At 47.5% G+C, this 15,339-nt stretch overlaps 1 protein-coding gene across 1 annotated transcript in view; it reads left to right on the top strand.

The window, feature by feature from the left end:
- Positions 1 to 15,339, top strand: part of ING5 (inhibitor of growth family member 5) — a 543,000-nt gene that overhangs the window by 313,787 nt on the left and 213,874 nt on the right. The gene's annotated exons all lie outside the window — the stretch shown is intronic.

The raw sequence follows: 15,339 nt of genomic DNA, 5'->3' as shown, positions 1-15,339 counted from the left end.
GGATCTGACTTGGATAGATTATTGCCGTTGGCGCTCTATGTCTTACGAGCCCAGAAACAGAGCAGTCTTGGTTACTCCGCCTTCGAACTATTATATGGACGACAACCGAGGTCTTTACTGGAAATTACGAAAGACGCCTGGGAGAGGGAAGAGGGGCAAGAACAAAGGTCCATGTTAGACTATACACAGCACCTCCGGTCCAAGCTAGGTAAACTGCGAAACCTGGCGTATTCCAACCTAGAGAAACAGAAAGAAAAACAAAGAAAAAATTATGATCGCGGGACCAAGCTGCGTTCATTAAAAATAGGGGATTGGGCCTTGCTCCTACTTCCTCCCATCGCAGGAAAAGGGAAACACGAATGGAAGGGGCCGTACGAAGTGGTCGATACCATAGGAGACACAACCTACCGCCTGAAGGTGACAGCAAACAAGGTACAATCGTATCACATAAACTTACTAAAGAAATGGATTGGACCCCCACCAAAAGGTTTAAACCTTCTCATTCCCACCACCAACAAGAAAAGCACCTTGAACGAGTTGGTCGTCAATGAAGAGGTGTCGCAACAGCAGAAGAAAGAACTAGAAGAGGCGCTGTTACCCTACCAGGATATATTCTCGGACGTCCCTGGGAAAACGACACTGGTGGAACATAGCATCGAAACGCAACCAGGAAAAAGAGTAAAGTTAAGACCTTATCGCATCCCCGCGGCCCGAAGACAAGCCATTAAAGCAGAAGTGGACGACATGCTACGGCTAGGGGTTATCCGCCCCTCAAAGAGTGATTGGGCCTCCCCCATTGTGATGGTCCCTAAACCGGATGGGTCGAGGCGATTCTGCATGGACTTTAGGGCTCTGAACGCCATTTCCTCATTTCATGCCTACCCTATTCCACGGGTGGACGAGCTGATCGAAAAACTGGGAGAAGCAGCGTATATCACCACGTTGGACCTCACAAAGGGGTACTGGCAGGTGCCTCTCAGAGAATCGGATAGGAAGAAGACGGCCTTTATCACGGACGAAGGCCTCTTCGAATTCACGGTTCTACCCTTTGGCCTTCATGGGGCGCCTGCCACGTTCCAGCGTTTAATGAACACTATACTCCGGCCATATCAAACATTCAGTTCCGCCTATCTGGATGACATCGTCATTTACAGTAACACCTGGGCCGAACATTTACAACATCTGCAGGCCATACTCAGAGCTCTACAACAGGCGGGTCTGCATGTCAACGCCAAAAAGTCCCGAGCGGCTTTTCACAGCGTGAACTATTTAGGTTTCGTGTTGGGTGAAGGCACCATCACACCACAATCCAACAAGGTTCGAGCCATTGAGGGGACCCCTTTCCCTAGTAACAAGAAAGAAGTAAGGGCGTTCCTGGGTCTAATAGGCTACTATCGCCGCTTCATCCCCAGCTTTGCGGACCTAGCGGCCCCCCTCACGGATCTCCTGCGGAAAGATGTAAAACCCAGAGAGCTTCAAAATCCCAGTACGGAGGCGCTGAAAGCGTTCAGCAGTCTAAAAACGGCTGTCACCACTCATCCGATCTTAGTAACACCCGACTTCTCCAAACCCTTCATACTAGCCACGGATGCATCCGACATAGGTATAGGGGCGGTGTTGTCCCAGGAAGGGGGTGATGGGTTGGAACACCCAATACTGTATATCAGCCGTAAGCTATTCCCTAGGGAGTCCAGGTACCCCACAATAGAACGGGAGTGTCTAGAGGGCAAACCGTTCATTCTTTATACTGACCACGCACCCCTTCGGTGGATGTGTCAAAACAGGAGTCAGAACCCTCGGATACTCCGCTGGTTCCTCTCCCTCCAGCCTTATGCCTTCACAATTCGACACAGGAAGGGGAAGGAGAACGGGAATGCGGACTATCTGTCCCGAGTCTTTCCTCTCCCCAATCGGGAGAATCCAGGGGGGGAGGTGTGTGACGGGGACGAGAACACCGCCTCAACAGACTGGAATTGGTGGAATTCACCGCCCTCTCTTCCCCTACAGCAGCCAATGGAACGATCTGCAGAGGACGTTTGGTATCCCTATCCATCACGGGACTGGACATCGGAGTCGGAGCCTGGCTCCTTTAAGTCGGCCTACCACCAGGACGAAACCTCGCCCCCTGATGACGTCATGGTAGAGGGCGGGATAAAGACGACGGAAACCCGGAAGACGGCGGACGGCGATTCCCTGGAGGCAGACGGAGTGTTGCAGTGGGGAAAGACGAGGAGTTGGGAAGAGGAGCGACGTGGAGAAGAGAGCGAAGACCCGAGATCCGAGCAGAGTGGAGACGACCGCTACAAGCCAGGAGGCCACCGATCCCGCGAGGCGCCCCGCCACGTTCCCACGGGAGGAGCGTGGCTCGAGCAGGTACGGGGGAAAGTAGCGGGCTGGGTGGGCAGAAAGACGCAGCCTCCTCTTTGAACGTAATTACTGACGATAGAGCTACCGTAACAGTGATTACACCACCCCCTCCCCTCACTCAGCACTAAGTCACCTAGCACCTGTACAAACGAGCACTGGAGCACTCGGTTTCCCTCACTCCCGGCCCCTGTTGTTAAAAGAGAAGGACTGGTGTCCTAATCCGTGGTCTCTTCTTGTTTTCCATTGCCTCATCGGGACGAACACCCCGGAGCCCTTCCACGAGACTGAGACGAGTCACGAAGTTACTAAAGGCGGACTCTAAAGCCGATTCTCAATCTGGAGCCCAGCAGAAGGAGCAGAACCCTCTCCCCGGCATCGACTACGAGACGACAAACAGCACGTCAAAGGACATTGTTATCAAAAATAAAACCCTTGTTACAACGTACTGGCTTGGTTGTAGAATCTGTCCCCGCTACCCCGCCACAACATACAATCACGATTATAACAAGCATTTGCAATGCAATAGGTCATTTGCGAGAGTTTAAGCTATTAGCATTGTAAATGACAATGCCTTTTATTTATGTTTTAAAAACCAAAACGTAAATAAAAGGCATTGTCATTTACAATGGCAATAGCTCAAACTCGCGTAAATGCGAGACCTATTGCATTGCAAATGCTTGTTATCCTTCAGTTTAATTTAATTACTGTGGCATTCTGCATATAAACAGCCCTTATTTTACAGGCTAATTTTCCTTTGGTGTTCAAGCTTCCCTAAGCATTGCCGTTCAAGATAATGTTCAGAGGTTAGTTGTTCATGCAGTGCTTCGATAGCTATCTATATAATAATCATGCTATGTTTTTTTTTAGAAATGAACAGTTCGTGAATGACTGTAGATACCAGCCAGAGTCACTCAAAAGGAGTTTGATTTAATTACTCCATGCGTTTCCTGCAGTATGATATACTCATTCTATTTGTTTTTGAAAACTTCATGGGCATTTTAAAGATAATAGCTTGTGAAGCGCAGAGATCTGTGATGAAGAGGACACCAACCTCTTCTGTCCCAGAGATCAACTGGCATTTATGTGTAAATGTGGCTAGTAGGAGTCTGACCAAACTAGCTGCCGAGGCCCCATGGGATAGGCCTAGCACCACGCTGACACCAGGCAGGCCCAGCAGTATATTTTGACTGGAGTGCGGATGGCAGGTGACCATATGTTCTGTTCCACCCCACTTAGCACCATCCCAACTCTGTCTCCCGTTTGCCGTGCTTACAATACGTTTACCCTTGCAGCATGCGCTTTTCGCGTTTCCCTGCCAATTCTTGAAAGTTTCCTCCTCGCACTGGGTGTTTTCATACCATCTGTCATAAGTGTGCTTAGAAATGTAATGCTTAACTGTCAAGCACAATTACGCATGCCGACCATTGAATACATTGAGGCACGATTTGTGCAATTTTTCTCCCAGGGCATTTTATTAATATTGTGGGACTGAAACCGACTGTGCAACCTTTTCCCCACTGTTTCTTGCCAGGGTTTGTCCACAACTCCTTTGCAGCGGATCCACCTGGTCGGTCATCACAACACGCTTTTAAGGCAGCGCGGCTTTCTTTAGCAATTACATTGGTGCACGATCGATCTGTGCATTTATATTCCAGTGTGCACTGCTTACTAAAGGAAGCACATTTGTTATATTTCCTGGCCAGGGAGACACATATGATATATGTTCTGAGCAGATCCGTTTATTGTTGCCAATTATGTATACATTTCCTTAATTGTGTGTTGTTTTTACAGCCATGTATCTGTGCGATGCAGTTACATTACTTCTCCTGTTGCCAAAGAAACCTTGGAATAAAGTGACAGCTTATTAAACATTTTAATACTTAACTTCTCTACAACACAGCTTAAAAACATTGGCAAAGCCAATAGATCTTCCTAAACACTTACAAAGTCCCAAAGGCGAGACCTATTGGTTATCCCAATGCTTGTCTTAATAGGTCTTGTATTTGTTCTTTGAGTGTGTATCTCATTTATTGGGTTGTATGACATTACTACGCATTCCGTTGCAACGCATGCCTTTACCACGCATGCGTTACAACGCGAATGCCTTCTCCACGCATATCCTTTACCACGGAAATGCCTGTAACACGCACACTTTTACAACGATTTTCGTTGTTCAACTATGCATGTTAATGGCATTTTCATGTTAAAGGAGATCTCCTATCACTACTAATTTACCCTATAAACTAACCCTTATAATTTACCCCTGTGCGACACCACTCCCTCATTCCCCCTTACCTCTCCACGTCCTCTCCACTCCAATCACTTCCGATTTGCATTTCACGTCGTAAAGAGGAAGCGGAAGTGTCTTTCCGTTTCCTCCAACGACGCCGATTGCCTCCACATCTTTTTTTCTTCAGATTCTGAAAACGACGAAATCAGGTGAGTTCATTTTTATTGGGGGGGGGCAAGCCCCCCCTTTTTTTTGTACCTTAACCACACATGCCTTTACTACGTATCTCGTAGTAAAGGTAGGCATGGTAAAGGCTATTCGTTGTAACCACACATGCGTTGTAATGCATGCGTGGTTATGGTTAAGCGTGGAAACGGACGCGTTGTAGTGGCCGTTTCCCCATTTATTGCCTCTTTGAGTACAACAAATGCTTAGCACTACCCTCAGATAAGCTGAACTGCTTGCCCACACTACCACAAAAGAGAGCATTAGTATTATCTACTTTAGCCTCTGTAAACCAATTGGGGTCTCACTGGACTCTCTGCACAGTGTACTTCGTTTTAGTACAATATATATAGGGCTAGCTTCCTACACTCTGTGTATGGAATGTGCAGACCTCAGGACAGCGAGAGAGGGAGGTGCGTCATGGTATGGTACGTGTGAGAAGTTGGCCTGGTATATGATGTTCACTAGTTAAAGTGACCACCTTGTACCATGCCAAGCAACCCTTATGGTGTGGTTGTAAGTCAACCTTTTCGGACTAGCTGCCCTAGTGGTAGCGTAGGCTAAGCAGTCTTTGAGGCTAAACTCGTGAAGCGTGTTAAGCAAGCTGTTTTACCAAATGTAACCCCCTTTTATACCAATGAAAGGACACCACACAGATATATATTCAAAATATATATGTATTTATTTCTCAAAGTAACCCCTAGTCTCTTTATGAGCACAGGAGCACAAATCGTCAAACAAGATTACAGTAGAATACACAGAAGTTGCACTTTATATGGATAGGCCCTGGTGGCCGCTCAAACCATATACTAAAATAGTGGTATAAGTACCACAAACAGAAAAGGGAAAAGGCCTAGGGCCTCTAGAATCGCTGGGCCTACAAGGAGCTAACTTCAGTTAGTGACCAGGAGGTCCACGGGTGGCGTGTGCAGAGCAAATAGTCACACGCGTGCTCCCATAGGCTTCAATGGGTGCGTAAAAAGTACAAAGTTACTGCAAAGAGGATCTTCCGGATGGACTAGGAACACAGGCACTAGAGATGTAATACTACACTTGGGCACAGGAGTGCCAGCTTTACCTCACCCACAGGAAGCGGGTGCATAGGCCTCGAAGTGCGTCGGGTTTCTTCTATCTGTTCCTTGGAGCCTGAAGACAAAGATGCTGCAGGCGGTCGGTCCGGGAGAGATGCAGTGGATCCAAGGGTGGATCGGAGATGTTGAAGACCTGTAAGCAGAGGGGACAGTGTTCACAGTCACTAGCCAGTGACCAGCGTGGCACCAGGTGGGTACCAGGCGATGTCGGGTGCAAACAGGAAGAAAGGTGCAGCTTGTCTCTGCAGCCACGTGGTCCCTGAAGGTCGACGACGCCCAGGAGTCGGTTCGCGAGCTGTCCCACGCAGGCTCTCGCTGTCGGCGGTGTCGGCGACTTGATCGAAGCAAACAACCCTTGGCAAAAGCAATTGTTGTGGAAAACGAAATAAGCTGATGGTTCTGACCAGCAAGGTCAGAGGGATTGCTCCTTTGGAGGGGAGCAAGGGCCAGTCTGGAGCAACCAGACCAGCGGTGTAGTTCTTGAAGTTCGTCGCCAAGATGGCCACTAGCCAGCGGCCAGCAACCGGTTAGGCGCGTCGAGTGGCAAAATGCAGAAGGGCCCCACGCAGATCGTGGAGATGCTGGAGGGCTCACCTTTGGTGCAGATGCTGCTCGAGGGTTGGGCTTCTCAGATCCCAAAGCACAACTTGGAGGGAGCCTCGGTTGTTGCGCTTGCAGCTTGTCGTGGTCGTTTTCAAGATGGCTGGCTCCACGTGTCTCGGTGCCTCCACGGGTCTCCTCTTTTCAGGGACTGTGGAGCGGGCGGTGAGAGGTCTGGAGGTCCAGGTCTTGTCAGTCTCTGGGCTCGGGCTCCGGCGGGAGGCGGCGGCAAAGCAGACGTTGATTCGCTGGATGGTGCTTGCGTTAGCAAGGTGGTCACTCCCTGACCACAGGGGAGATTTCCTTCAGTCTTCTGTGCAGCAGAATGTCGAAGTTCCCGTCTTCTTCTTAGTTTCAAGTTGATTCCAGGATGTCTGAAGTCTTAGGACACAGCTCCTACCTTTAAGCGGATTCTAGGGGCCGGACTACCTGCTAGGTCCCTCCCTATGGGTGGGACCAGGAAGGGGGGTGGTTACACCCCCAATCCTTTGTCCAGCTCGCCCCAGGCCCGGGACTGGTGTGCCCCAGGACCGGTTTGAACTGGCATATGCACCGAGGCTCCTTGTGAGCCACAGGCATGTCTGGTTTCTTTCAAGCCCTACCTGACCAATACACAAAATCCTGTCTGGGGTGGTGCATGCACCTCCCCTGGCAGGAAACCCTTTGTCCACACCTCCCAAGCTGGAAGGACTCCCAGCAGCAGGAGGGCAGACTTGTGTCTGTGGTGGCAGCATCCATTTTGTGGAGCTGAGGCTATGTCTGATTTTACCCGGGTTTCAGGTACTGTACATGTCGTGTCCCTCTAGAAGGGTGGAATGCTAACCCCGTCGCCAGAATTGGCGAGGGGTTAGTATTCCAATTCGTATGACACCTTACTCGACATGTTTTGATAAAGCCAAACCAAAGATAGCATTTAACCGCGAGGTTCATAATGCACTTAAGAGTATATGGTATGACGATATCTGGAAACAGTAGAAGGAAGTTGTTCCGACCACTGCAGACAGGCTCAGCTCATGCCAGAGCACTATCTCACATGGAACCAAGCACTCTGCCTTCAGGATTGTTAAGGCCTGCCATAGGAGTGACTTATAGGTTACCAGGTGTCCCATTTAAAGTTAGGTATAGGTATACTACACCTAAGTAAGAGGTGGTTACACCAACTTACCCCAGCTGAGTGGTCAGCCAGTTGTGTCAAATTTGTTAGGCCAGGCCAGGGGTGGCATAATACATGCTTCAGCCCCTGGTAGGCCTTGGGTACACCAATGCCCTGGGTACCTAGTGTACACTGGTACAGGGGCTCACAGGGTGATCCACTTCCAATTGGTTATGCACCTAGGGTGCATAGTTTTAATTTAGTAGAGATAACAGCAGGCTGGGGGTCTGATTGGCAGGCCCACAGCCTCAATATGTCAAAAACCAGTGAAGCAAAAAGCAAAAATTTGGGGTGACCATAGGATAGCAGACCCTACTCTCCTACAGTACGTGTTCCATAAAAGGGCAGTTGGAAGATTTCTGCTGAAAGATGTCTTTGGGTGGGGAGGAAATTGCCCTTTCTGGAATCTTGAGAAAAGGGACTCGTGATACTGTTAGACGGTGACTGGTAGCTAGGGGTGGCTCCTCCGTAATGGCAGAGGAGCATCGCCCCACTGGTCAGTCAGTCAGCGATCTAGCAAATGACTGCTGACTGAGTTGATGCCAGCAGTGTATGGCGGGTGGGGCCTGCCACTGTAGGGTGGAGTGGTAGGGGCAGTGAAAGTGTGCATGTCTGTTTGGCCGACCGTCTTAGGCCGGCCAAACAGACCTGGGCACTTAGGTTTCTCTAACTCAGCCGCGTTGGAGAAACATCACATGCGCCTAGGCACTGTCTGAGTGGGGAACCACACTGCTCAGAGGAATTGTGGTGCAGCTCTCATAGCATGAGAGCAGCTCCAGGATTGGGTGTGGAGCCTGTACCCCAGTGCATGCTGGGACTCGAGGAGAGCCGGAGAAGAGGGACAAGTTTTTTTTTTTTTTTAATTTAATTATTATTCCCTCGTCTGCCCCCACCCCCCCTTCTAATTCAGTACTGCGGTAGCCACCGCTGCTAGTAGCCAGATCATAGGCTAAGGGCTAAGTACGTTGTGACACATGTGAGTGGCTATGAGAGACTTTTTCGAATACTGTATAGATAGTACTACCTCTCAGATCAGATACACACAATGGACCTTGTCAGACCAAACATAATTGGAGAAGTGGGAACCTTGTCAAATATGTTATGATGCTGCCCTAAGATTTAGTATGTTTGGTAGGAAGTCTTTATGGCTATTGAGAAAACAAAGTGGTCAGCCATACAGGAATATATACGTGATCTGTTGGGATCGCCTGCAGAGTAACTCCATCCACTGCTTAATAGAAAGGGAAAGTTTCACATGCTCTTAGCAGCAAAGCAGATACTACTGAAACACCAACTCACACAGTTTATACCCACAGGAGATATGTGGCTTCAAACGATTTTGGTGGGTATTAGCAATGGAGAAGGTCACAAACAGCAAGGGAAAAAGGTTTTTAGCAAACTGTGGGAGCAGGTGATTACCTACATGGCAAGAGACGTTGATGCAGGTGATTATCAAATTCAAATTAGTCTTTATTCGATATTTTCAATCATAAAAGACACAAATACAAACATAAAATATAATAAAATGTCATATGAGGATACATTGGAAACGAAATAACCATTTCAGTTAAAATTCCTATAAAATGTAAGATAGGAGGATTTTTGCCCATTAAATCATGCAATTCTATAAGAAATTTAATATCATCAATAATGATAAAATTTTTGCTTAAAATTAGTATCAATTGCAATAAAAATAATTTTAAACACCATGTATTAGGCAAATTCCCATGGAGATACAATACGTAAGGAATACACCACCTGATTATATATACCTACTAGTTACTGGAGAGGCTTACTGTGGAAACCTCCAGACTACTTCTAAGGGCCCAGGTCCAGCTAAGAAATTTCACCATAGCTATGGCTACGTCTTCGCGTGTATCTGTTTGCAGAATGCGCAGGGCTATCTTGCAAGATCTAGTGCCAAAATTAGAACAAATCGGCTTGAGCCACTTGTGTCGGGGACCCTTGTATGCTGGGCACACAAACAATACATGGGCTATCGACTCTTCCATGGTTGGGCACATGGGACATTTAGTATCTAAGACGTTGTGCCACTTCGACGTGAGAGATTTTATCGGAAGAGTGCCCACTCTAAATTGATGATATAATTTGCTGTCGCCGGGTCTCATAATAAAATCCCAATAAGCTTCAGGTCTCGATTCAAACTTATGTTCTGAGAAGATACCTGTTAGAGAGCTACTGCTCACCAGTGACATGGTCTTATTACTGATCATGTCCCGGTAGAGTGCTTTTTACTCGTTTTTATTTGGAAACGGGTTCCCTGCTAGGTCTTCCCACAAGTGGCTGAGCCCCATATCAGACAATGTGCCCTTGATCTTTTGTAGCCATTTAATGTTTGAAGACAGATCTACTTCTCTAATGTGCTTTACTGCGCTAGCATATGGTCCTAACTCTGGTGTAGTCCATAGCCTTCGCCAGTAGGCCAGAGGTCTAAAGCCAGCAGCTTCCTCAAATGAAATACATCCCAGATTAAGGAATAGGGGTTTGAGAGGAGTCGATTGGGGGAGGCCGGTTAACGATCTCAACAACTTATTTTGGGCAAGGACAAAGGAAGTTAAATTTTCGAATCCCCAGAGCTCAGCACCGTAAATTATCAATGCTCTGATTTTCCCTTTATAGATTGTTATTGCTGGCCCTACCGGTTTAGTGTGGGAAAGTCGATGTTCTTTTAGTAGGGCACCTGCTAGTTGATTATGCCTAAGGACTAACAAATCTATCTGGGGTTTCCAGTTCATCCTCTTACCCATAGTAACTCCCAGACATGTAAAGGTGTCAGTTTGTTCCAAGGACGCATTGTTCATTTCTACTCTGCCTTTTACTATTTTATGTTTATGCAGCACCATGAACTTAGTCTTATCAACATTGACTACTAGTTCATGGTCGTTGCAAAAAACAGTAAATCTGTCGAGGGCACGTTGCAGACCAGTTTGGGTTTTGGACAAAATTAAAGTATCATCTGCAAACATTAAAAGTGGTACCCTCGAACCGGCAAGAGTCGGGGCGTCAGTTGAATAGGTAGTGTAATATGTAATAACCTTATTTATAAACAGAGAGAATAGGGTAGGTGCCAGAACACACCCTTGCCATACACCCTTGTTGACTGGGAAGCGATCTGTTAATTCGCCCTGTTGTCCCTACCTTACCTGAGCTTAGTTGGACTCATGCATTTTAATGATAAAGAGTAAGAGCTCAGGTGGCACCCCTGCCTCCTTTAGTGTGTCCCATAGCTTGTATCGGGGCACTAGATCGAATGCTGATTTTAAGATCAACAAATGCAGCATACAGGGTCCCCCCAGCGAAGATCACAGTTCTCCAATAAATCATCATGAATCTAAAGACTTGGTCGATGGTGCTGACGTGGGGACGGAAACCCGCTTGAAAGGTAGATAAAATTTCCTGATCAGTTATCCATGCATTGACTGGCTAACACGAGTCTGGCCACAATCTTTTGTAGGGTGCCAATTAGGCTTATTGGCCTGTAATTGCTTGGGCTAGCATGGTCCCCTATTTTATGTATTGGAATGATTTCTGCCCCACGCCAGGTTTCTCGTATGGGGCACCTCTGGCCAAGGCATTGGAGATGATGTGGATGTACTTAATCCAGTTCTTCCTACCTTGTTTGAATATATCAGCCGGGATGCAGTCCGGACCAGGGGCCCTTCCTGCTGGGACACCGTCCAAGACTCTTTCTATCTCCCCTATATCGAAGGTCAGGACAACATCATAAATAATCTCAGGATAGTCTGTTGGGGTGCCTGTTGGAGAAGCAAATTGGGCCTGATAATGCGAGACCCATTGATCAGGTGGCACGTTATTAACTGGTACAGGCCCTATGTCTCCGCTACCCCATTTAACTGTTTGCCAAAATTGCCGTCAGTTCTTCCCATTACTTGCATAGATCAATTCCTTCCATCTATTTTCATCAAAATTCTTCTTAGCCCTGTGTTGAGCTTTTTTATATTCTACCCTTGCATTTTTGACCTCCTGTGAAACTCCCAGTCTAATTGCTTGAGAGAAATGCCTAAATGCAATCCTGCATGCCTCATCATACCATTTTGCTGATTTTTGAATTACATGCCTGGTTGCTCTTTTATTTTTTGTAAAAAAGGCTTTCAACTTTGCAAAAAGGTCTTCATGTACCTTCATATGGGCAGAGAGAGAATCAGCATGTGTGTCTAGGGAGGAAAGAACTGTTAGTGTATCTTCAAGGGTTAGCTTTATCAGATTTAGAATGCTTTCATCTTCTGTTCGGATACCACTGCCCATTTTAACCGTCGACAATCTTGGGACATAATTACATCTGCTGTCGCTATTTTGGAGCTAGCCCTTGGCGGATCCTGACTCTTCCTTAATAGGGTTAGCAGTAATGGATCGTGGTCACTCTCCGTTCTACGTTGGACCTTCATATCCAAAAGTCTTGGCCATAATTCTAGGCTAATAAAAAAATAATCGATTCTGCTACTTCTTGTCCCGTTATTGAAAGTGGGGGTGCCTTCGATGTCTGATGACGACCTCCCATTGACTGCCCTGAGACCCCTCTCCAGAGATACGTTTTTTAATTGCAGCGCCGCCTCAGTCCATTTGTTAATTGGGGGCTGCGTTAAGGGTGGTATCCCCCAATTCGAATCCTTGTCGGTACTAAGGCTATAGTCTTCGTAACCGAGGGGCTCAAATGTACAGTTGAGGTCGCCTGCAATCACCAATTGATTTACCACTTTCATAGCAACAATGAAAGTATCCAATTGGGAGATAGTTGGCGATGCTTTCCCACCCGCTATCCCTCTCGCATACACATTAAACAATATAAGATCTGGCTCGTGTTCTGAACGAACCTTAATGGCGAGGATATCCGGGCCTTCAATTGATAACTCTTCGACCTGATAGTATGCCTGTTGCCTAACCCAAGTAATCAACCCCCCACTGGGTCTCCCTTTGTGTCTTGCGATTGCCGCTTTACCAAAAGCTAAATAACCTGGTCTAAAGATCATATTCAGTGACCACGTCTCTTGGAAAGCAATAAAGTCGAACCCCTCAATAAAACTTGACCAATCAGATGACATAGTTTTGGAGGGTAAACAAGCAATGTCCCAGGATATTAATGAAATTAGGGAGGAAGCTGGACTACCACCCATTACAAGGGGTGTCGAGATCTCTATGCTCTCCGGGTGCTTAGCAATTGTTAGCTGTAGTCCTACATCAGTTGCCGGGAGAGGAATGGGTAGGCTATCTGTATTCTTCGCCAATATAGAAGTGACTGTTTGTAGTCAGTCACATCTAGATCAGAAAGAGGGGCAAATCTATTCGTGGATTGAACCTCTAATGATCTATGTATGGTTCTTGAGGGAGCCCATGGCTGTCTAACTAAATTAGAAGGACCCCTCCCAGTTAAAGGGAGGAGATAGGGTTTATAAAAAAAATGAAAGGCAGAACAGTGATTTTATCAGAGTGTCTTCCTAAGTTACTACCCAAATGATCCAATACGAATCTAACAACATGCTCATTATTGAAATTGACAACCACACAATCTCCCCTCCCTTCCTTCCTTGAGGGTCCTATCCATGCTGTACATCTCGCCATGATCATATGATTGTTAATGTCCCCATCCCAAATCCCAACACCCTTTAGTTGTATGTTCAGCCAGTGCAAAACTTTGAGTAACAATTGTTCGGTGGTTTCAAACTGTCCTTCGAGCAGTGCTGGAACATTCCTCAGGACCACCACTAAGGGAGCGGCTGCCGAGGGAATATGTAGGGACGGAGGGTCATTTGAGATTGCATTATGTTCCAATCCTTCAAGCATCATCGACGATTCTCGTCCATGTGTCCCTGGTGAAGAATTGACCTGTCTTACTGAGGCAGAACTTATAGAAGTGTTAGCCTTTGGCACGTTATTGGGTACTATCGCTGCGAGAGCGCATTCATTGCCCGGAGAACTCATAATGGATTGGGCGAATTCGCTAGACATGTTCCCAGTCTCAGTAAAATTTCCAGTCATTGGTACGTTACAATGGCTAAATTAGTGGCTGTATTAGTAATCTTCTTAGAAGGTAGTGATTTCATTGCGTGTAGACTGGAAGGGTTTGGGTTTAGCTGTGAGAGTGTTACTTGGCTTACAGGGTATATGCGCTGAAGGGAACTTGGATCGAGCAAATAAGCCCTCAAGGACAGAAAAATTGGACTTAGCCTGTGATTCAGAGTTATTTAAACGTTCCTGGAGCTGGCTCAGTCTGTGGATAATAGGATTTAATGATGTTAAAAGTAAATTTTCTAGTCTCTTCCACATTGCTTCGTTAGCTTCAGGGCATGGACCACCTGTAGGATCAAAGTTCAAGGCTTCACAATTGGGGGGGGGGGGCATTATCTACTGCGTTAGAAGATTCCAGTGTAGCACCCCCTCCGTTTTTATTTGTCCTAGGAACTTTGGTGGTTTTTTAACTCTGTGGGCCCCCTCCCCTCTTCCTCTTTACTGCAGGATCTGGGATTGCTTTGTTCCTTTTGTTTTTAGATAGGGGCGCAGACCTCGTAGAGATTCGTTGTGGTGGGCTAGTTGCAAGCTCTTGGGCAATCTCGGCAGATGGCAGTATTGTAGGTGCCTCCGGTGACCCATTTAGAGTCTGTGTGGGCTCGCTCCCCTTGTCAGTGATGTTAATGGTGGTAATAAGGCAGCGGTCAGGGGTGCGAGCTGAGGCCAAGCCTCCCAAGGAGGATCTTTTGGACACTAAAGGTTCAAGGGATAGGCGGCGCTCTGTAATTGCTATCTCTTTATCCAGGACAGAGGTCGCTCTCAGTATAAATTGGTCCGGTGTCCCCGCAACGCCACCGCTATGTAGCTCGCCTCTCCCCTTTCCTTCTTGTTTGCTCATCCTTAGGTACGGATTGATACCAGGTCGTGTGACTTAACTAGTAACAAGTTGATAAAATAGCAGAGTAATAGTTTGGCAGCACTAACCTTGGGTTTGTATGAGCGCTCAGATGGGGGCCCTGGCCCGGCCTCCTCCGGTCACTGACGGGCTCAGACGGGCCCGCCCTTGGCCCGGGCTTTGCCCGGCGCACGCCCGCGTGCGTCCCGCGAAGCAGGTGCCGCAAGCAGTGATATGGGCTTTCCACAGGTGCAGCGTGTTGAATTACTGGCAGGGCTTCCTGGGCTTTGCAGGCCCCCTCAGAGTCACAGCGTCCTCCTCACAACAGCGATGCGGCTCCCGCGAAGCGGGTGCCGCGAGCAGTGATATGGGCTTTCCACAGATGCAGCGCGTTGAATTACTGTCAGGGCTTCCTGGTACTTGCAGTCCCCCTCAGAGTCACAGCGTCCTCCTCACAACAGCGAAGTGGATCCCGCGAAGCGATGATATGGGCTTTCCACAGGTGCAGCGTGTTGAATTACTGGCAGGGTTTCCTGGGACTTGCAGTCCCCCTCAGAGTCCCAGCGTCCTCCTTACAACAGCGAAGCGGCTCCCATGGTCACTTTCGAGAGCTTCTGCCGTCATCTGGTTCTCAGTTCTCACACAGTTTGACATGTAAAACCCTTCTATCCAATCAGAAGTTTGGTCCTGTACCCACTGGGTGGTGGGCAACTCCGTCTGATTGGCTGGGAACTTATCTTCCCAACGCCGACTCTCACTTATTCCGAAAAAAGGTGATTATCTACATGGCAAG

This window comes from Triturus cristatus, chromosome 11, assembly GCF_964204655.1.
Source record: "Triturus cristatus chromosome 11, aTriCri1.1, whole genome shotgun sequence".
Taxonomy (NCBI): Eukaryota; Metazoa; Chordata; class Amphibia; order Caudata; family Salamandridae; genus Triturus; species Triturus cristatus.
Note: the sequence above shows the minus strand (reverse complement) of the source record. Positions and strands in the feature narration are given on the sequence as shown.